We start from the raw sequence: 23,609 nt of genomic DNA on the forward strand, positions 1-23,609 counted from the left end.
TCAACCAAACTCAAAACAGACCAGGAGCACACTGACTGACCACGGATTCTAAATGACTCAATAGTCCATCCATTTTAGCAGTGAAGCTTATAAAAAAAAACACTAATCGTAACACAAAATAACAGAAACATACAAACTACACAACATTTCTCCCCTCCCTCCTCAAAAAATGTAAATGACAAATCTTAAAATAACCAAAAACCAGCACTCGCAAAACTGAGAAAAAAGTAACGTTTAACATGTGGACAAGGGGTCATGGTGTGCGGGAGTGAATTAGAGAACTATATTAGCATTATACACTACATGACCACAAGTATGTGGACACCTGCTCGTCAAACATCTCATTCCAAAATCATGGGCATTAATGGAGTTGGTCCACCCTTTGCTGCTGTAACCTGCCTCCATTTTTCTAGGAAGTTTTTCCTCTAGATGTTGGAACATTGCTGCGTGGACTTGCCTCCATTCAGTCACAAGAGCCTTAGTGGAGTCGGCCACTGATGTTTGGCAATTAGGCCTGGCTCACAGCCGCCGTTCCAATTCATCCCAAAGGTTTTCGATGGGGTTGAGGTCAGGGCTCTGTGCAGGCCGGTCAACTTCTTCCACACCGATCTTGACAAACTATTTCTGTATGGACCTCGCTTTGTGCACGGGGGCATTGTCATGCTGAAACAAGAAAAGGCCTTCCCCAAACTGTTGCCACAGTGGAAGAACAGAATTGTATAGAATGTCGATTTCTGTAGTTGTTTTCCCTCTACTGGAGCTAAGGGGCCTAAATCGAACCATGAAAAACAGCCCCAGAGCATTATTCCTCCTCCGCCAAACTTTACAGTTGGCACTATTTGGGCAGGTAGTGTTCTCCTGGCATCCGCCAAGCCCAGATTTGTCCGTCGGCCTGCCAGACGGTGAAGCGTGATTCATCACTCCAGAGAACGCGTTTCCATTGCTCCAGAGTCCAATGGTGGCAAGCTTTACACCAGTCCAGCCGACATTTGGCATTGCGCATGGTGATCTTAGGCTTGTGTGCGGCTGCTCGGCCATGGAAACCTATTTCATGAAGCTCCCGGCTAAAAGGTTATTGTGCTGATGTTGCTTCCAGAGTCCGTTTGGAACTCAGTAGCGAGTGTTGGAACCGAGGACAGGCGATTTTTACGTGCTATGCGCTTCCGCACTCGGCGGTCCCATTCAATGAGTTTGTGTGGCCTACCACTTCGTGGCTGACCTGTTGTTGCTCCTAGAGGTTTTCACTCCACAATAAGAGCACTTACAGTTGACTGTAGCAGCTCTAGCAGTGCAGAAATTTGACATCCTATGACGGTAGAGGAAGTTTCACGAGCCAATGCTAACTAGCATTAGCACAGTGACTGGAAGTCTATGGGTATCTAGTAGCATGCTGTTGACCCACTATGCTGTTTACTTTCTACATCTACGTCATATCGCTGAGTCAACCTTTAAATAAACTTTGCCAGAGTAACACTAGGCCGCTTCTAATGTGTAAATATCCATCAAAAACATAAAATGTCAATTTTTGATGGATTTAGATTAAAAGTAAACAAACTTTTCGCTGTGTAGACTTTCACAACCCAATCCAAGATGTATTGTAAAAGTTCAGTCCAGTCAACTCACAAACCATTTCCTTTCGCTCCGTCTTAAAAGGGCCTGTGTGCAAAAGTAGGCTTGAGTGAAAATATGAGGCTTGGAGGTCATATGTCATTGTTATGTTATGCACTGGGCCATTATGTTTGTGTGAGAATAAATGATTATGCTCTGTGCACGCTTGTGTGAATGAGAGGAGAGTAAAATATTCTGATGTCTGCGAGCCAACTATGTAAGAAAGGTGTGTGTATACTGCTGTAGTCTTGGCCCGCACTGACCCTGGTGTGTATATACATTAGTTAGGTTGAACAAATTGATGAATAGAGTACTGGGCTGACACACTCAAAAACACAAAATGTGTGCGTATCTACACAGAGTGTACAAAACATTAGGGAACACCTGCTCTTTTCCATTTCATAGACTGACCAGGTGGATCCAGATGAAAGCTATGATCCCTTATTGATGTCAGATCCACTTCAAATCAGTGTAGATTAAGGGGAGGACACGGGTTAAATAAGGATTTTAAGCCTTGAGCCAATTGAGACATGGATTGTGTATGTGTGCCATTCAAAGGGCAAATGGGCAAGACAAAAGATTGAAGTGCCTTTGAATGGGGTACGGCGTTAGGTGCCAGGCGCACCGGTTTGAGTGTGTCAAGAACTGCAACGCTGCTGGGTTTATCCCACGCTCAACAATTTCCCCGTGCGTATCAAGAATGGTCCACCACCCAGTTACGTTGACAAAACTGTGGGAAGCATTGGAGTCAACATGGGCCACCATCCCTCCGGAACACTTTGGACACCTGGTAGAGTCCATCCTCGGGCGAATTGAGGCTGTTCTGAGGGCAAAAGGGGGTGCAGCTCTATACTACGAAGGTGTTCCTAATGTTTTGTACACTGACGTGTAGGTACAGCACCCTCAGAAAGTATTTACATGTTCAACATTTTGTTGCGTTATGGCCGGAATATAAAATTGATTCAATTGAGATTGTGTCACAGACCTACACACAATACCCCATCATGTCAACGCGGAATGATGTTTTTAGACATTTTTATAAATTCATTATAAATGAAAAGCTGAACTGTCTTGAATCAATTAGTATTCAACCCCTTTGTTATGGCAAGCCTAAATAAGTTCAGGAGTAGAAATGTGCTTAACAAATCACGCAATAAGTTGCACGGACTCACTCTGTGCAGTAATAGTGTTTAACATAATTTGTTTATGAGTACCTCATCTCTATACCCCACACATACAGATAATTGTATGGTCCTACAGTCGAGCAGTGAATTTCAAACACAGATTCAACCACAAACACCAGGGATGTTTTCCAATGCCTTGCAAAGAAGGGCACCTATTGGTAGATAGGTAAAAAAAGCAGACATTGAATATCCCTTTGAAGTACAGTATTAAATACACTTTGGATAGTTTATCAATACACCCAGCCACTACAAAGATACAGGCGTCTTTCCGAACTCAGTTGCCAGTGAGGAAGGAAACCGCTCAGGGATTTCACCGTGAGGCCAATGGTAACTTTAAAACAGTAAGAGTTTAATGGCTGTGATAGGAGAAAACTGATGATTGTAGTTACAACATTGTAATTACTCCATAATACTAATGTAAAGGATAGAGTAAAAAGAAGGAAGCTTGTACAGAATACAAATATTCCAAAACATGCATCCTAATTGCAATAAAGCACTAAAGTACTAAAATAAAAACTACAAAAAAAATTGGCACAGAAATTATCTTAATGTCCTGAATTCAAGGCATTATGTTTGGGGCAAAACCAACACAGTACCACTCCTTGTATTTTCAAGCGTGGTGGTGGCTGCATCATGTTATAGGTATGCTTGTCATTGGCAAGTGTAACAGTATAACTTTAGACCGTCCCCTCGCCCATACCCGGGCGCGAACCAGGGACCCTCTGCACACATCAGCAACAGTCACCCACAAAGCATCGTTACCCATCGCTCCACAAAAGCCGCGGCCCTTGCAGAGCAAGGGGAACTACTACTTCCAAGGTCTCAGAGCAAGTGACGTCACCGATTGAAACGCTATTTAGCGCGCACCACCGCTAATTAAGCTAGCCGTTTCACATCCGTTACACAAGGACTAGGGTCTTTTTCATTATAAAAATAAACATTATAGAGCTAAGCACAGGCTTATACTGAGGTCTATAAAGCACTAAAGGCTATCGACACTAAAAAGTCTGCAGGTCCAGGCAACCTGGACCCCTACCTCTTAAAGATAGCAGCTGGTATTATTACTGAACCTGTGGCTCACATTTTCAACTTGAGTCTCTTGACCAATTCAATATCCAGCATTTGGAAATCAGCTTATGTCCTCCCACTACTGAAAGGTGGATCCCTCTGATGCTAATAACTATCGTCCTCTCTCTAAACTCCCTATCCTGGCCAAAGTCTATGAATCCCTAGTGAACTCACAGTTAAAAAACATATTATTTGAAAAGAACGTACTGAGCGGGGCTCAGTCTGGCTTTAGATCAGGGCACAGCACCACACCTGCAGCTATGGCAGTGGCAAATAACATTATTAATGCACTTGATAAAAAGCAGCATTGCGCTGCTCTGTTTGTGGATATGAATTGTTGCTAGATAGACGCCGAAACATTGGTCTCAGTGAAGGGGCAGTAGATTGGTTAGGAACCATCTTTCTGACAGAACACAATGTGCATATACTGACAATCACAAGTCTAGCTTTCTTGAGATTAACAGAGGTGTGCCCCAGGGTTCCATTTTAGCTCCTGTGTTGTTCTCAATTGTTATTAATGATTTTGGAAATGGGATGCAACCAGCAAAGTTCCATCTATATGCAGATGATACAGTCATATATTAATGTGCTCCTTCTCTGGTTCAGGCTGTTGAAGAGCTCCAGACTTATTTTCATTCACTGTAGGCCTCCCTTTATAGTCTCAAACTGGTCTTGAATGTACAAAAAAAATTCATGACCTTTACCAGAGCTAGAGCATTAGCACTGTCACATCTGGTGGCTTATCCAATGAAAAAGTGTCATCCTACAAATACCTAGGTATTTGGTTGGATGACAAGTTGTCCTTAAAAGTTCATGTGGATAATCTTGTGGCAAAGCTTAAATTGAAATTTGGTTTTTATTTTATTTGTTCAGGCCACTTTTCTCTCTGTAATTGATTATTGTGACTTGTTGTATATGCATGCAACCTCCTCTGTCTTACAGAGACTGGACTCTGTTTATCATGCATCCTTGCGCTTGATTACAAGTGGCAAGTCACTCACCCACCATTGCACTTTGTACCAAATGGTAGGTTGGACCTCACTTCATATGCGCAGAAAGATACATTTGTATGTGTTCATCTACAAATCCCTTTTGGGTAAACTCCTGTCTTACCTCTGTACTCTGGTCTCCTTCACCACCAGCAGTTACCATACCCGGTATGCTAGGTAGTTGCTACTTAAAGTCCCCAGGACATTCACAGTATTAGGCAAGACTGCCTTCTCTTCTTGTGCACCAGACGCTTGGAATAATCTACACTCATCTAGACATGTTAGTGCCACTGAATGAATTTAAAGTATTGATGGGAGACTGTTACAGAGGAGCTTTTGAAGAAGAGACTCTGGGTCTCAATGGGCTTTTCCTGGTTAAATAAAATTAAAAATTAAAACAGGCAAAACCCGAGATGAAAACCTGGTTCAGTCTACTTTCCAACAGACACTCAGAGATAAATTCACCTTTCAGCAGGACAACAACCTAAAACACAATGCCAAATATACACTGGAGTTGCTTACGAAGACAACATTGAATGTTCCCGAGTGGCCTAATTACTCTACTTAAATCTATGTCAAGACTTGAAAATGGCTGTATAGCAATGATCAACTACCAACTTGACAGAGCTTGAATCATTTTTTAAATAACAATGTGCATTATTGTACAATCCAGATGTGCAAAACTCTTAAGAGACTTACCCAAAAAGATGATTCTAACATGTATTGACTCAGGAGTGTAAATACTTCGGTAAATTACATTTTTCAGTATTTAATTTGCAAAATAAATAAAAAATATGTGCTCACTTTGTCATTATGGGGTATTGTGTATAGATTGGTGATTTTTTTTTTAAATCCATTTTGAATTCAGACTTTAACAACAAAATATGGAATAAGTCGAGAGGTATGAATACTTCCTGAAGGCACTGTGTGTCCATACTTCAGTTTCTTGAGTTCTAGTACCAGTGCAACACACAAACAGCTGAATTTTACATCATGCTACCCCGTCATTACCCAAATTGTGAAAAACAAACCCCCAGACAGTATGTGTCTGTCTGTCTGTCTGTCAGGGGGGGGGCACATCCCTTTCCAGAAATCCTCTAATAACATAAATACATGAGATTCAGCAGTGGGATCATGTCCAGATCTGTGGGTGCTAATGACTTTAGTGTGTGTCAGGGATTTTTCTGCCATTGAAATCCTTGGGGCGGGCCCCAAAGCAAGTCCAAACACTGTAAAAACATTTATCATTTTTCCCCCGTTCGGGATGGAAAAATGCTTTCAGTGTAAACTTAAAACGACTAAAACCAGATATAAAGTATGTCGAAAAGATAATGGACCTACATATATTTTTTACACTATAACCTTTGAACTATCATTCACCAAAATAAAAGTCAGGGAGAATTGATCATTCCAAAAACAATGGATTTAGCAGTATTGATTAGCATTATTGCTTGAACACAGCAGTAGCCATGGCAAAACGCAAAGAATTGCAGGAAATTGGCTTTAAAAATGCTAAAATATATCTATACCACAAAGATGCGTTATTTTTTTCTTACATTTTTTTTTAGCACAAAAATTCAGCTATACCAATTTTCCGACAACAGCCATTGCCACGCCCCCTGCCACACCCACCACCCAAGCCTCTTTTTAATCCAGAAAAAACCCCTGTGTGTGTTTAACTGAGATCATTTAAGGTAGATTGAGTCGTGTGAATAACCCATCTGAGAAGAGTGCTGGCCATGGAATCAGTGGGGATGGATCTCAGAGAGAGAGAGCGCGCCTAAATCCAAAATGTGCTGCTGCTGTTTTTACTGGCTTGGTTGGAGCAGAGGAGCGGGGAGGGATTTACGAGTCTGGATGGATCAAACAGGCTGCCGCCAAGAGGCGCATGTGGAGAAAAGTCCCTCCTAACCCACCCCCTCTATTCTCCTCCACCCCCCCTCTTCTCTCCCACTTTCTCTGCCTCAGAGATGGGTTGGTTACATAGCGATGGGAATGTCCGCAGGAACTGCCCAATACATTTCTAGTTCCTACTTAGTGAGATGATGCCAGTAAAAGTGAAAAAGGAGGATTGTTAACCTTCTCCACCCCCACCCACAGGTGCCCGCCGCTCTTAAAATTTATTTGACCATTTCGAGTAGAGAAATCTGTAATTTTTCTGTCACGAGTTCTGTCGTTTGAGGAATTTGCTCCCGCTCTCACTCCTACGCCTTGGCCCTCTGTGAGGAAAAAATAGGGAATGGGAAAGCCAGAGAGAGAGTGAGGTAGAAAATAGGGAGGTAGAGAAGGACAGAGGGATGGGGCAGAGTTGGGCGGAGGCTGCAGTGTGTTTGTTATGCAAGACTCCAGCGGGCCAGGCTGAATGCAGGCTTGTTTTAAAAAGTCGTAAACGTTTCCACTCCCGGGACATGTGTTGAGCACATGAACCAAAAACACACACAACATCCCCTCGCTCCCTTAACTGGGTCACAGGCACAATCCCCCATCTGTCAGAGGCACGCCTTTGGTTTCGCATTCTTCCACTGTGGAGACCCCCCATCCCACAAACAAACACACGCACCCACCTTACACAATGCTTCCCTAAAACACCCTTGCCACAGACCAATCAACACTTCCGTGAACAATTAGTACAAATGGAGGACGGTGGGACAGGCCAACAGACGTCAGTAGGTAGTTCTAAATTCATACTTACATTCTTTCGAAAATGGAGAGGTCACCACTACGTGGTGTACTACTACAGATCAGAGAGAAAAGCCAGACGGTGTTTTATGGCACAACATTTACCAGGTGATAGGAATCACCCCCAGAAAAAGGTCAAAAGTTTGCGGATGTTTTTCTGAACAAAACCTCATTTTACTGATATATTTACTCCGGGGGTTTCTTATGTCCCTCCCTCCCCTCATATCAAACCAATCCAAATATGTAGGTAACTCTACAACCTGGACTCAAATCAATCAAATAAGCACTTTTCCATTGTCTTGCCTAATAAAGGCAGTGCAACACGTCAGTTGTGTTCGGTTTACTTACCTCCGACAGGAGCAGCCAGCGTGGCCCCCAGCGCGTCCGCAGGCGGCCCCCATCGCGTCCGCACGCGGCCCCCAGCACGTCCGCACGCGGCCCCCGGGTCACTAAAGAAAAAGAGGATGACGGGAGGAAGGAGAGAAGACACAGAACAATCAGGTTTCACTGTTCCTTGACTTGAGGCATAATAGCTGCTTTAATCACAGACAACGTAATGATACTGTCCATCCATACAGTAACAATACTGTCCATACATACAGAAACAGTACATGCCGATACTGTCAATACATGAAATTGTCAATACATACAGTGTCAATACATGGATGGTCATCTGTTGACACAAGTCACAATAGTCAGTTGTCTGTACCAAGGTAAACTTTAGCACTGAGCACTATTGTTATATGGATAACACATCCATAATGGTTACTATCTGATCAATAAATGGATCACCAGTTCTCAGATAACAGGGTGAACAAGAGGGTGAAGAATCCAAGGATAGACCCGCTATTCAGGCGGTCACATGGGATGCCATCAGGCATACACAGTCCCATACTCGGCATGGTGTGTGTGTGTGTAATGTCTGTGAGTCACCATAGAGAAGAGAGACTTTTGTAAATATTTATTAATGTAAGTGTGTGTATATCCAAGAGACACTAGAGCTGCTTGTGTGGTCGTGTGAGCTCGTCAAACGTGTGACGACAGCACTGTAAAAGCCGAAAAGTGTGTGTGTGAAAACAATGGGAACAGTGTTCGAGGTTGACATCACATTTTTCTTCACTAGGATTCGGATATTAACATCACATACGCACGCACGCACGCACACACACACACACACCATGGGAAGAGGAGTGTGTGGTGGGGAGAGTGTAGATTTAATGAGAACAGATTTGTCCAGGGATGAGCCTCAGCCCAACCCAACCTGGCTGTGCCAACACAGAGGCTTCCTTGAAGAACCTATAAACCCTCAGATCTCAGGCCAAACAATGCACTCGCTAGGAGTAGCAGCCATATATGAAGACACTGGTATGGTGCTGGAGATGATGAAAATGAGGGTAAAACAAGCTGTGTTAGTTTAGGGCTCCTCTCCCTCTGTAACCAACGTTGAATACACAGAGCAGGCAGACATCTTGAGGGTCAGCAGTCTTATGCTGACTCATATTAGCATATGGAAACTCTACAGTGACCACCAAGCCTAAACAGTTGGACGTAAACAACTGACTCGGGCTAGAATTCAATCGTTGTGCATATTGTGCACTTACACATTGACATCAATGGATTTTTCTTAATTGGATATTGATACAAAGTCACATTTGTCCGAAATCCCAACGATGTGGAGAACTGTAGATTATTGGGGTGTCTACTTTATGTGCACTTAGAAGAGTTGTTTGCAAAATATTTTTCCTATTTTACAATGCCCAAACTGCATTCACTTGTTAGCCTAGGTGATGGATACTTCAAAATGAGCTCTGTTTTGGACTGCCCTTTGAACTGTTTCTACTTGGGGCAAAAGACTCACTAGGGCTGGGTGATATGGCCTAAAAATAAAATATCTAGATTTTTTCAAATTTGTGTAAGATTCACGAGATATATACAGTACCAGCCAAAAGTTTGGACACACCTACTCATTCCAGGGTTTTTCTTTATTTGTACTATTATCTACATTTTAGAAAAATAGTGAAGACATCAAAACTATGAAATAACACATATGGAATCATGTAGTAACCAAAACAAAGTGTTAAACAAATCAAAATATATATTTCATATTTGAGATTCTTCAAAGTAGCCACCCTTTGCCTTGATGACAGCTTTGCACACTCTTGGCATTCTCTCAACCAGCTTGATGAGGTAGTCACCTGGAGTGCATTTAAATTAACAAGTGTGCCTTGTTAAAAGTACATTTGTGGAATTACTTTCCTTCTTTAATGTGTTTGAGCCAAATCAGTTATGTTCTGACAAGGTAGGGGTGGTATACAGAAGATAGACCTATTTGGAAAAAGAACAAGTTATTATTATGGCAAAAACAGCTCAAATAAGCAAAGATAAACAACAGTCCATCATTACTTGAAGGTCAGTCAATCCGGAAAATGTCAAGAACTGAAATTTTCTTCAAGTGCAGTCGCAAAAACCATCTGGTGGAAATCTGTCCTTTGGTCTGATGAGTCCAAATGAGATGTTTGGTTCCAACCACCATGTCCTTGTGAGACACACAGCAGGTGAATGGATGATCTCCGCATGTGTGGTTTCCACCCTGAAGCATGGAGGACGAGGTGTGATGGTGTGGGGGTGCGTTGCTGGTGATACTGTCAGTGACTTATTTACAATTCAAGGCACATTTAACCAGCATGGTTACCACAGCGATAGGCAATCTCATCTGGTTTGAGCTTTGTGTGATTGTCAACCAGTGTGTCTGTAGTGCCGCCTCAAGCACGGAGATGCCTTAGACCGTGGCGGCACTTGGGAGATCATAGGACCTTAACTCAATTGAGATGGTTTCGGGTTAGTAGGACATTTGTTTTTCAACAGGACAATGACCCAACACACATCCAGGCTGTGTAAGTGCTATTTCACCAAGAAGGAGAGTGACGGAGTGCTGCATCAGAAGACCTGTGAGACACAAATACCGAGTTAAACATGGAATAAACAAACATACAGCCAATAACACAATAGAGAAAAAGTCTATATACAGTGTGTGCAAATGAGGTAAGATAAGGGATGTAGGCAATAAATAGGCCATAGTGGTGAAATAATTACAAGTTAGCAATTAAACACAAGTGATAGATGTGCAAAAGATGAATGTGCAAGTAGATACTGGGGTGTAAAGGAGCAAAAAAATAAATACATAATAAATAAAAGTATGGGGATGAGGAGCTGCTCTGAGCATGCATTTAGTTTTACTTGCATTTAAAGAGCAGTTGGATGTCAAGGAAGGAGAGTTGTATGGCAGTGAAGCTCGTCTGGAGGTTAGTTAACACAGTGTCCAAAGAAGGGTCAGAAGTATAGATTGTTGTTGTCTGTGTAGAGGTGGATCAGAGAATCACCAGCAGCAAGAGCGACATCATTGATATATACAGAGAAAAGAGACGGCCTGAGAATTGAACCCTGTGGCACCCCCATAGAGACTGCCAGAGGTCCGGACAACAGGCCCTCCGATTTGACACACTGAACTCTGTCTGAGAAGTAGTTGGTGAACCAGGCAAAGCAGTCATTTGAGAAACCAAGGCTGATGAGTCTACCGATAAGAATGTGGTGATTGACAGAGTCGAAAGCCTTGGCCAAGTCGATGAATACAGCTGCACAGTATTGTCTCTTATCGATGGCGGTTATGATGGTTTGGGATGAGTTGGACCGCAGAGAAGGAAAAGCAGCCAACGAGTGCTCAGCATATGTGGGAACTCCTTCAAGACTGTTGGAAAAGCATTGCTCATGAAGATGGTTGAGAGAATGCCAAGAGTGTGCAAAGCTGTCATCAAGGCAAAGGGTTGCTACTTTGAAGAATCTCAAATATAAAATATATATTGATTTGTTTAACACTTTTTTGGTTACTACATGATTCCAAATGTGTTATTTCATATTTCTTTCACTATTTTTCTACAATGAATAATATAGTAAAAATAAAGAAAACCCCATGAATGAGTAGCTGTGCCCAAACCTTTGACTGGTACTGTACATGACCACAAGTATGTAGACACCTGCTCGTCGAACAGCTCATTAAAAAATCATGGTCATTAATATAGAGTTGGTCCCCCTTTGCTGCTATAACAGCCTCCGCTCTTGTGGGGAGGCTTTTTAAATTAGATGTTGGAAGATTGCTGTGGGGACTTGCTTCCATTCAGCCACAAGAGCATTAGTGAGGTCGGGCACTGATTTTGGCCGATTAGGCCTGGCTCGCAGTCTGCATTACAATTCATCCCAAAGGTGTTCAATGAGGTTCTTCCACACTGATCTCGACAAAACATTTTTGTATGGACCTCGCTTTGTGCATTGTCATTGTCTGAAACAGTAAAGAGCCTTCCAAACATTTGCCACAAAGTAGGAAGCACAGAATCATCAAGAATGTTGTTGTATGATGTAGTGTCCCTTTACTTGAACTAAGGAGCCTAGCCCGAACCATGAAAAACAGCCCCAGAACATTATTCCTCCTCTACCAAACTTTACAGTTGGCACTATGCATTCAGGAAGTTAGTTCTTTCCTAGCGTCTGCCAAAACCAGACTCGTCCTTCGGACTGCCACATGGTGAGTGTGATTCATCACTTCAGAGAACGCGTTTCCACTGCTCCAGAGTCCACTGTCGGCAAGTTTTACACCTCTCCAGCTGACGCTTGGCAATGCACATGGTGATCTTAGGATTGTGTGCAGCTGCACGGCCATGGAAACGTTTTCCATTAAGCTGCTGACGAACAGGTCTTGTGCTGACGTTGCTTCAAGAGGCAGTTTTGAACTCGGCAGTGTGTGTTGCAACCAAGGACAGATGATTTGGGGCGGCAGGGTAGCCTAGTGGTTAGAGCGTTGGACTAGTAACCGAAAGGTTGCAAGTTTGAATCCCCGAGCTGACAAGGTACAAATCTGTTGTTCTGCCCCTGAACAGGCAGTTAACCCACTGTTCCTAGGCCGTCATTGAAAATAAGAATTTGTTCTTAACTGACTTGCCTAGTAAAATTAAGGTTAAATTAAAAAATTATTATGCGCAAAGTGCTTCAGCAGTCCTGTGAGCTTGTGTGGCCTACCACTTTAATTTTATTTAACCAGGCAAGTCAGTTAAGAACAAATTCTTATTTTCAATGACGGCCTGGGAACAGTGGGTTAACTGCCTGTTCAGGGGCAGAACAACAGATTTGTACCTTGTCAGCTTGGGGGTTTGAACTCATAACCTTCCGGTTACTAGTCCAACGCTCTAACCACTAGGCTACCCCACCCCCCACTTCACAGATGAGCCGTTGATGCGCCTAGACGTTTCCACTTCACAATAACACCGCTTACAGTTGACCGGGGAAGCTCTCGCAGGCCAGACATTTGACGAACTGACTTGTTGGAAAGGTGGCATCCTATGAAGGTGCCACGTTGAAAGTCACTGAGCTCTTCAGTAAGGCCAGTTTACTGCCTATGTTTGTCTATGGAGAATGCATGGCCAAGTGCTCAATTGTATACACCAGTCAGCAACGCGTGTGAATGAAATAGCCGAAACAACTAATTTGAAGGGGTGTCCACATACTTTTGGGAATATACACTGCATTCTGAAAATATTTAGACCCCTTGACATTCTCCATATTTTGCTATGTTACAGACTTATTCAAAAATGGATATAAAAAAATTATCTGCAATCTACACACTATACAATACCCACACAATACCCCATAATGACACTGCAAAAACAGGCCCAGGTTTGGGACAGGAAAGTATGTGGTAGGGGGTGGAGGTCGTCGGTTCCATTGAAATGGAAGCCTGTGTGGGGCGTGGAGGGAAACAATCCAAGGAGGGGATGGGCAGAAGAAAAAGGAGTCTTTTCAATATCAGGAGTGTGTGTGTGTGTGTGTGTGTGTGTGTGTGTGTGTGTGTGTGTGTATATATATATATATATATATATATATATATATATATATATATATATATATATATGTGTGTGTGTGTGTGTGTGTGTGTGTCTATATATATATATAGTGGCTTAGGAAAGTATTAAGACCCCTTGACTTTTTCCACATTGTTACGTTATAGCCTTATTCTAAAATGGATTAAATAAAAATCCTCAGCAATCTACACACAATACCCCATAAAAACAGAAATACAGTTTTAGTCGGAAGTTTACATACATTTAGGTTGGAGTCATTAAAACTTGTTTTTCAACCACTCCATAAATGTATTGTTAACAAACTATAGTTTTGGCAAGTCGTTTAGGACATCTACTTTGCGCATGACACAAGTAATTTTTCCAACAATTGTTTACAGACAGATTATTTCACTGTATCACAATTCCAGTGGGTCAGAAGTTTACATACACTAAGTTGACAGTGCCTTTAAACAGCTTGCAAAATTCCAGAAAATTATGTCATGGCTTTTTGAAGCATCTGATAGGCTAATTGACATCATTTGAGTCAATTGGAGGTGTACCTGTGGATGTATTTCACGGCCTACCTTCAAACTCAGTGCCTCTTTGCCTGACATCATGGGAAAATGAGAAGAAATCAGCCAAGACCTCAGAAAAAAAATGTAGACCTCCACAGGTCTGGTTGATCCTTGGGAGCAATTTCCAAATGCCTGAAGGTACCACGTTCAGTTGTACAAACAATAGTATGCAAGTATAAACACCACTCAGCCGCCATATCTCTCAGGAAGGAGACACATTCCGTCTCTAAGAGATGAACGTACTTTGGTGCAAAAAGTTTAAAATCAATCCCAGAACAACAGCAAAGGACCTTGTGAAGATGCTGGAGGAAACAGGTACAAAATTATCTATATCCACAGTAAAACGTGTCCTATATTGACATAACCTGAAAGGCTGCTCAGCAAGGAGATCATACTTTTTGGGGAAATGTCCTCTGGTCTGATGAAACACAAATATAACTGTTTGGCTATAATGACCATCGTTATGTTTGGAGGAAAAAAGTTGGAGGCTTGCAAGCCGAAGAACACCATCGCAACCGTGAAGCACGAGGGTGGCAGCATTATGTTGTGGGGGTGCTTTGCTACAGGAGGGACTGGTGCACTTCACAAAATAGATGGCATCACGAGGAAGGAACATCATGTGGATATATTGAAGCAACATCTTATCAGTCAGGAAGTTAAAGCTTGGTTGCAAATGGGGCTTCCAAATGGACAATCACATTTACATTACATTTTTACATTTAAGTCATTTGGCAGACGCTCTTATCCAGAGCGACTTACAAATTGGTGAATTCACCTTATGACATCCAGTGGAACAGCCACTTTACAATAGTGCATCTAAATAATTTAAGGGGGGGGGGGGTGAGAAGGATTACTTTATCCTATCCTAGGTATTCCTTAAAGAGGTGGGGTTTCAGGTGTCTCCAGAAGGTGGTGATTGACTCCGCTGTCCTGGCGTCGTGAGGGAGTTTGTTCCACCATTGGGGGGCCAGAGCAGCGAACAGTTTTGACTGGGCTGAGCGGGAACTGTACTTCCTCAGTGGTAGGGAGGCGAGCAGGCCAGAGGTGGATGAACGCAGTGCCCTTGTTTGGGTGTAGGGCCTGATCAGAGCCTGGAGGTACTGCAGTGCCGTTCCCTCACAGCTCCGTAGGCAAGCACCATGGTCTTGTAGCGGATGCGAGCTTCAACTGGAAGCCAGTGGAGAGAGCGGAGGAGCGGGGTGACGTGAGAGAACTTGGGAAGGTTGAACACCAGACGGGCTGCGGCGTTCTGGATGAGTTGTAGGGGTTTAATGGCACAGGCAGGGAGCCCAGCCAACAGCGAGTTGCAGTAATCCAGACGGGAGATGACAAGTGCCTGGATTAGGACCTGCGCTGCTTCCTGTGTGAGGCAGGGTCGTACTCTGCGGATGTTGTAGAGCATGAACCTACAGGAACGGGCCACCGCAAAGTAGATGTCCTAAAAGACTTGCCAAAACTATAGTTTGTTAACAATACATTTATGGAGTGGTTGAAAAACAAGTTTTAATGACTCCAACCTAAATGTATGTAAACTTCCGACTAAAACTGTATTTCTGTTTTTATGGGGTATTGTGTGTAGATTGCTGAGGATTTTTATTTAATCCATTTTAGAATAAGGCTATAACGTAACAATGTGGAAAAAGTCAAGGGGTCTTAATACTTTCCTAAGCCACTATATATATAGACACACACACACACATATCTATCTATCTATCTATCTATCTATCTATCTATCTATCTATCTATCTATCTATCTATCTATCTATCTATCTATCTATCTATCTATCTATCTATCTATCTATCTATCTATCTATCTATATATATATATATATATATATATATATATACACACATATGCAATCCACTCCTGATATTGAAAAGACTCCTTTTTCTTCTGCCCATCCCCTCCTTGGATTGTTTCCCTCCACGCCCCACACAGGCTTCCATTTCAATGGAACCGACCTCCACGACCTCCACTCCAAGCAAAAGTTGTGGCAAAATGGCTTAAGGACAACATAGTCAAGGTATTGGAGTGGCCATCACAGAACCCTGACCTCAATCCTATAGAAAATTTGTGGGCAGAACTGAAAAAGTGTGTGTGGGCAAGGAGGCCTGTAAACCTGACTCAGGTACACCAGCTCTGTCAGGAGGAATGAGCCAAAATTCACCCAACTTATTGTGGGAAGCTTGTGGAAGGCTACCCGAAACGTTTCACCCAAGTAAAACAATTTAAAGGCAATGCTACCAAATACTAATTGAGTGTTTGTAAACTACTGACCCACTAGGAATGTAACGAAATCAATAAAAGCTGAAATAAAATCACTCTACTATTATTCTTACATTTCACATTCTTAAAATAAAGTGGTGATCCTAACTGACCTAAGACAGAGATTTGTTACGAATATTAAATGTAAGGAATTGTGAAAAACTGAATTGAAATGTATTTGGCTAAGGTGTATGTAAACTTCCGACTTTAACTGTACCTTATTTACATTAGTATTAATACCCTTTGCTACGAAACTCGAAATTGAGCTCAGGTGCATCCTGTTTCCATTGATCATCCTTGAGATATTTGTACGTGCCTTTTAACCTGTGGTAAATTCAATTGATTGGAAATGATTTTGAAAGGCAGACAGCTGTCTATATAAAGGTCCCACTGTTGATAGTGCTTGTCAGAGCAAAAACCAAGCCATGAGGTCAGGTCGAAGGAATGGTCCGTAGAGCTCCGAGACAGGATTGTGTCAAGGCACAGGTTTGGGGAAGGGTACCAAAAATATTCTGCAGCATTGAAGGTCCCCAAGAACACAGTGATCTCCAACATTCTTAAATGGAAGATGTTTAGAACAACCAAGACTCTTATTTAAACTGGCTGCGCAGCCAAACGGAGTATTTGGGGGAAGGGCCTTGGTCAGGGTGGTGACCAAGAACCTGATGGTCACTGACAGAGCTCTGGAGTTCCTCCTTGGAGATGGGAGAACCTTCCAGAAGGACAAACATCTCTGCAGCACTCCACCAATCAGGCCTTTATGGTAAAGAGGTCAGACAGAAGCCACTTCTCAGTAAAAGGCACATGACAGCCAGCTTGGATATTGCCAAAAGGCACCTAAAGACTCTCAGACCATGAGAAACAAGATTCTCTCTGGTCTGATGAAACCAAGATTGAACACTTTGGCCTGAATGCCAACCGTCACGTCTGGAGGAAACCTGGCACCATCCCTACAGTGAAGCATGGTGGTGGCAGCATCATGCTGTGGGGATGTTTTTCAGCGGCAAGGACTGGGAGTCAGGATCCAGGGAAAATTGAATGGAGCAAAGTACAGTGAGATCCTTAATGAAAAACTGCTCCAGAGAACTCAGGACCTCAGACTGGTGTGAAGATTCACCTGCCAACAGGACAATAACCCTAAGCACACAGCGAAAACAACAAAGGAGTGGCTGTGTGACAAGTATGAATGTCCTTCAGTGGCCCAGCCAGAGCCCAGACTTGGACCCGTTTGAACATCTCTGGAGAGGCCTGAAAATAGCTGTGCAGCAACGCTCCCCATCCAACCTGACAGAGCTTGAGAGGATCAGCAGAGATGAATGGGAGAAACTCCCCTAATTCAAGCGTGCCAAGCTTGTAGCGTCATACCCAAGAAGACTTGATGCTGTAATAACTGACAAAGGTGGTTCAACAAAGTACTGAGTATGTAAATGTGATGTCATATATTTAAAATCTAAAAACCTGTTTTTGCTTTGTCATTATGGGGTATTGTGTGTATATTGACGCAGATTTTTTTTTAAATACATTTTAGAATAAGGCTGTAGCGCAACAACACGTGGTAAAAGTCTAGGGGTCTGAATACTTTCCGACACGTATGTGTCCATAAGTGTGAGTGAGTGAGAAATTACCTGGAGGCGAGCTACAGTTGTGGTTGGAGTGCTTTGCTGATGTCACTTCCTGCCGCCTGGGGTCTGTGTGGCCGTCTGGTAGGAACGCAGCAGGTACAGCACATAGACAACACACACACACGCACATGCACACACACGTCGTTTCAACTGGTTTAATAATAACTGTGTGTGTATCTGAATTACTGAGGAGTGAACTGCTGTGAGTTTGACTAGGCAAACAATCGCTGAGGTTCGTAGACAAACAAAGTAAAGTAGTTTACGTTGGCTGATGATGAACAGTCTGAAAAAAGTTGCGCGGTTACCAAAGTGGCTGTTTGGGACCAAGAAAGGTATAAACAATGATGTGAGAATATTCTTTCTACGTATATTATAAAATGGCCTAATGATGATTATATTATTCAGCGGAGATATTGCAGATGCTATAATGGAGGCCAGATATTCTGAGGCTAGGTCAGATGCAGTGTATTCTGAGGCAGTGTACTCAGCCTCCTCGGTCCTGTAGTCCATGTTCTCTTGTGTATTCTGGGCCATAGTAAGTATACTCTTTAGCTGAGCTACGGCCACAGTGGAGGAAGCCATTCATTACACCATGCAGGGTAGGCAACGGGGGAAATCCAAGCCGACCAGGGCCACCACGTAGCACCAGCCCTGGGTCACCGAGCCCTGCTCCCCCCCCCCCCCCCCCCCTGTACCAGCCACCCTCCACACCCTCCCAGCCAACACCCACTGGCTCTCACAAACAGCATCCACCACACCCCTCCCTTCTCCGTCGTTCCCTGCCCCCTCCACGATTCAGACTGGGAAGTCCCTAGTGGGAGTCTCAACCGGCTTAATCCGGCCTTGCTTGAAGGGAATGGGAATATTTATAGAACCCAAAACCGTCCTCCAAAAAGCATGACATGGAGCAAAACAAAACAGAGGCGGGACGAGAAGAGAGATGGGATAAGACAGAGCTAAAATAAAGAGGCCACAGTTAGATGAGATCCGCAAAGCAGAAGGAAAGGGTCATGGTCCAGACGTTTTAACCCTGGGAGGAGAAGGTAAAAGGGTTGAGAGGTCACTGTTGTGTCCCTGTCTGGAGATGACCTGTGCTGTTTTGATGAAGGGCACCAATGCTTTGGAGAAACTTATGAGAACGGTTTGGCAACGTTTGAGCTATATACGAAACAAATCAAACCGTCTTTGTACGGGTTGTTTTTGAGCGAGGCGTTTTACAGTCGGTGTTGAGTGTGTGTTGTGTGAGTGTGTCACATTTAGCCTGGTAAAAATAGTGGTGGTGTGTGAGGGCTGTTATCAGGCTGCAGTCACTCCCACATCCACGACCAGGGACTGACCACAGGGCACAGCTAGACGCGCACGGCTAGACGCGCACAGGTACACGCGCACAGGCACACAGAATAGTGCACTCAAACGCAAGAAACCACCAGAAACACACATGCACAACACACAAACCCTTGAACAAGACACTTACACAAAAATACAAACAAATAAGCACACTCAAATACTTTTGCTACATTTACACCTAAGCATGAGCATCCAAAGATACAAACACGCAAACAATTCAGAACTACTGATAGACATGGTCCAACACACACACACACACACACACACACACACACACACAAGCCCTGTGGCATGTGTGAACAATGACATCTTCAATCTTTACCCGTCACAGAGTTGTGGAGCTCAACTGCACCCCAGGGACTTGCTTGTTATTGCCACTGTGCAGACGAGGTAGAGAAGCATGACCAGTGTGTATGTGTGTGTGTGTGTGTGTGTGTGTTTGTTATGTGAATGATCTGAGCAGACAGAAAGCAGCTAGGGTTGTTGTATTAGAACAGTGAGCCAGAGAGAACATGGAGGAGTGGTGACCTTCTGTGTCCTCTTTCATTACGCATACTATACTAGTACTACTCACCCTAACTAACTTAAGCCTGGTCCCACATCAGTTTGTGCTGTACTAGTACTACTCTCTACAGACCCTTTCTAGCTATAGCCTGGTCCCAGATCTGTTTATGCTCTACTATTACTACTCTCTACAGACCCTGTTTAGCTCAAATTTGTCCCCAGATCTGTTTGTGCTGTACTAGTACTACGCTCTACAGACCCTGGCTGAGTTCAAGAGTTTTACTAATGGATTTACAGCGATTTACAGGAGTAGTTAGGGTAAAGTGCATTGCTCAAGGGCACGTCGACAGATTTTTTTACCTAATCGGCTCGGGGATTCGAACCAGCGACCTTTCGGTTACTGGCCCAATGCTCTTAACAGCTTGGCAGATACAAGTAACTGCTTAAATAATGGAAACATTTGAGTAAATGGGGGACACAAAGTATATTGAAAGCAGGTCCTTCCACACAGGTGTGGATACTGAATTAATTAAGCAATTAACATCCCATCATGCTTAGGGTCATGTATAAAAATGCTGGGCAGGCCCTTATTTTGGCTACCATAGCTATGCCCTCATAGGATGACAATGCCCTCATCCACAGGGCACGAGTGGTCACGGAATGGTTTGATGAGCACAAAAACGATGTAAACCATATGCCATGGCCGTCTCAGTCACCAGATCTCGACCCAATTGAACACTAATGGGAGGTTCTGGAGCGGCGCCTGAGACAGCGTATTCTACCACCATCAACAAAACACCAAATTTAGGAAATTCTCGAAGAATAGCATCTCATCCCTCCAATAGAGTTTCAAACACTTGTAGAATCTACGCCAAGGTGCATTGAAGCGGTTCTGGCTCGTGGTGGCCCAAAACCCTATTTAAGACACTTTATGTTGGCGTTTCCTTTATTTTGGCACTTACATACAGCTACAATGCTGTTTAGGTCACGAACCCTTCCTCCAAACACTTAAGAAAGAAAAAAAAGTGTGTCCATGGGCAAGTCTACTGTACAACTCCTGATTTGTGTTGTGGAAATACACAAAGGATTAATTCCCCACCGCGTGACCTAAAACGCTACTGACCAACGCTATGCATGCTGGATAGACAGGCCTGGTACGTGTCGGGTGCGGGCGTCGGGTTCTGTTAGTGCTGGTCCATCTATTCCCTTGTTAGGCCGGTCCAGGGGAAGCCCGGGGAGGTTGTGTCAACAGAACTTATCGGGTGGACCGGGACAGTGTTGGCTGGCACTGTGTTTGGTGGTGCTTTAACCAAAGAGCCATCTCTAATAACTCTAACCTCGGTCTGCTGATGCATGACGCTCTGGGGATGGTCTCCTGGGGACGCTGAAGGTCACACAGCTAGGGGTGTGGGAGAGAGAGCTGGGAAGACTATGTCAGTGTACAGGGAATGTGTACTGTCTACGCGCCCTGTTAATGGATGTGAAAAGGGGCATTTTGGATAGCAACAGAAGCTAAAGTTAAAATCAGTAAATTAAAGCTAGGAAGGTTTTTCCCAATAGGGCAGAGACAGCCACATCTGCAACCTGTTACACACACACACACACACACCAACTGACTCCCGGACAGTGGCCGTAACACATTAACATACATTAGCCATCCCCTGCAGCTGAACACACTGTCCTCATCAACTTCAGCATAAACAGGGCCTCAGTATGATATGCGCATACACACTATCTCCTCTATCTAGTGGGCCCTGGGTGATGCTCCAGTCCACACGTACACTGTCTATTTTGGTCTCTCCTCTATACTCTACAGTGTTTACAACCAGAACGAACGTTTGCGTACAAAACCCAGGGCTCACCACAACAACCCTCCCCCTCTTGGCTACCCCCAGCCAAGAGTTCCTCCAGATCTCGACCCAGCGTCTCCAAACACTCCCGTTTATCTGTGGTCCATCAGGGGAAAGACACCCCTCCGTATTCAGATTGAACGGGCGGGACCTGACACGCTGCCCGGTCTATCTGTGGTGGATCGTCTAAAGTAAACAAGTACACTGATGCAAGGGCCCTTATACGCACAGGCATGCCTGCACATATCACACACACACATTAGGGATGGGCATTTGAAAAAATGTCTGTGTTCAAGTACTCTCGTCAACAAAGAATCTTGAGTTCTCGCAATGTTAGTGTGAAATGAGGCTGAGAGCAAAAACAATTTTGTAGTATGCTATCCATTTTTCCAATTAAGCCTACTGGTTGTTTTGAAAATGAGACTCCCCCCCACATTTAACCTGCTTACATGAATTAAAAAAGAAGCAATCTAATACAAACCTTGAATCGAGTACTCCAGCCCATCCCCAGCACTCACTACTCCAGCCCATCCCCAACACTCAATACTCCAGCCCATCCCCAGCACTCACTACTCCAGCCCATCCCCAGCACTCACTACTCCAGCCCATCCCCAGCACTCACTACTCCAGCCCATCCCCAGCACTCACTACTCCAGCCCATCCCCAGCACTCACTACTCCAGCCCATCCCCAAAACTCAATACTCCAGCCCATCCCCAACACTCAATACTCCAGCCCATCCCCAGCACTCACTACTCCAGCCCATCCCAGCACTCACTACTCCAGCCCATCCCCAGCCCATCCCCAGCACTCACTACTCCAGCCCATCCCCAGCACTCACTACTCCAGCCCATCCCCAGCACTCACTACTCCAGCCCATCCCCAGCACTCACTACTCCAGCCCATCCCCAGCACTCACTACTCCAGCCCATCCCCAGCACTCACTACTCCAGCCCATCCCCAGCACTCACTACTCCAGCCCATCCCCAGCACTCACTACTCCAGCCCATCCCCAAACCTCACTACTCCAGCCCATCCCCAACACTCACTACTCAAGCCCATCCCCGACACTCACTACTCAAGCCCATCCCCAACACTCACTACTCAAGCCCACCCCTAACACTCACTATACTATGACTTGCCTGTCCTCTCTCCCTAGGATATTCGCAATACTCGACTTGAGTGGGTTGAATCACTGACGTGATCTTCCTGTCTGGTTTTGCAACCCCAAGAGGCTCGTGCGGTGGAGGAGATCTTCGTGGGCTATACTCAGCCTTGTCTCAGGGTAGTAAGTTGGTGATTTGTTGATATCCCTATCCTGGTGTGGGGGCTGTGTTTTGGCAAAGTGGGTGGAGTTATATCCTGCTTGGTTGGCCCTGTCTGGGGGTAAGTTTGGATGGGGCAACAGTGTCCCCAGACCCCCAAGTCTCAGTCCCCAGTATCTATGCTGTAATAGTCTATGTCCCGGGGGGCTAGGGTGGGTCTGTCCCTTTTGGTATAATTCTCTTGTCTTATCTGGTGTCCTGTGTGACCTCAGGAATGCTCCCTCTAATTCTCCTCTCCCAGAGAACATGAGCCCTCGGGCCAAGCCACAGAACTACCTGGCCTGACGACTCCTGGCTGTCCCCGCCCCAGTCCACCTGGTTGTGTTGCTGATCCAGTTTCTGCTGTGGTTATGGAACCTGTTTACCAGACGTGCTCCTCTCTCTTTCTCACTCACTCCCTCTGGCCTTAAATGGCCATGTACTCTTATAATCTTCACCCGACAGAGCCAGAAGAGGACTGGCCACCTTTCGGGTCCTTCTTCCTCTATAGGTTTCTTCCCAAGTTCCTGCCTTTCTAGGGATTTTTTCATAGCCACTGTGCTTCTACATCTGCATTGCTTGCTCTTTGGGGTCTTTGGTGTTTTAGGCTGGGTCTCTGTATCGCACTTTGTGACAACTGCTGTTGAAAAAAGTGCTTTAGAAATATGATTGATTGACAATAGAGGGTCTTCTTCCCTGTCTAATATGGTAGACAGAGGTAGAGAGAGT

The 23,609-nt window shown here is 44.3% G+C and overlaps 1 pseudogene; it reads right to left on the bottom strand.

The window, feature by feature from the left end:
* The window catches only part of LOC135511415 (uncharacterized), a 112,009-nt pseudogene that overhangs the window by 21,758 nt on the left and 66,642 nt on the right, over positions 1–23,609 (bottom strand).

Source organism: Oncorhynchus masou, chromosome 24 (assembly GCF_036934945.1).
Source record: "Oncorhynchus masou masou isolate Uvic2021 chromosome 24, UVic_Omas_1.1, whole genome shotgun sequence".
In the NCBI taxonomy this organism is placed as follows: Eukaryota; Metazoa; Chordata; class Actinopteri; order Salmoniformes; family Salmonidae; genus Oncorhynchus; species Oncorhynchus masou.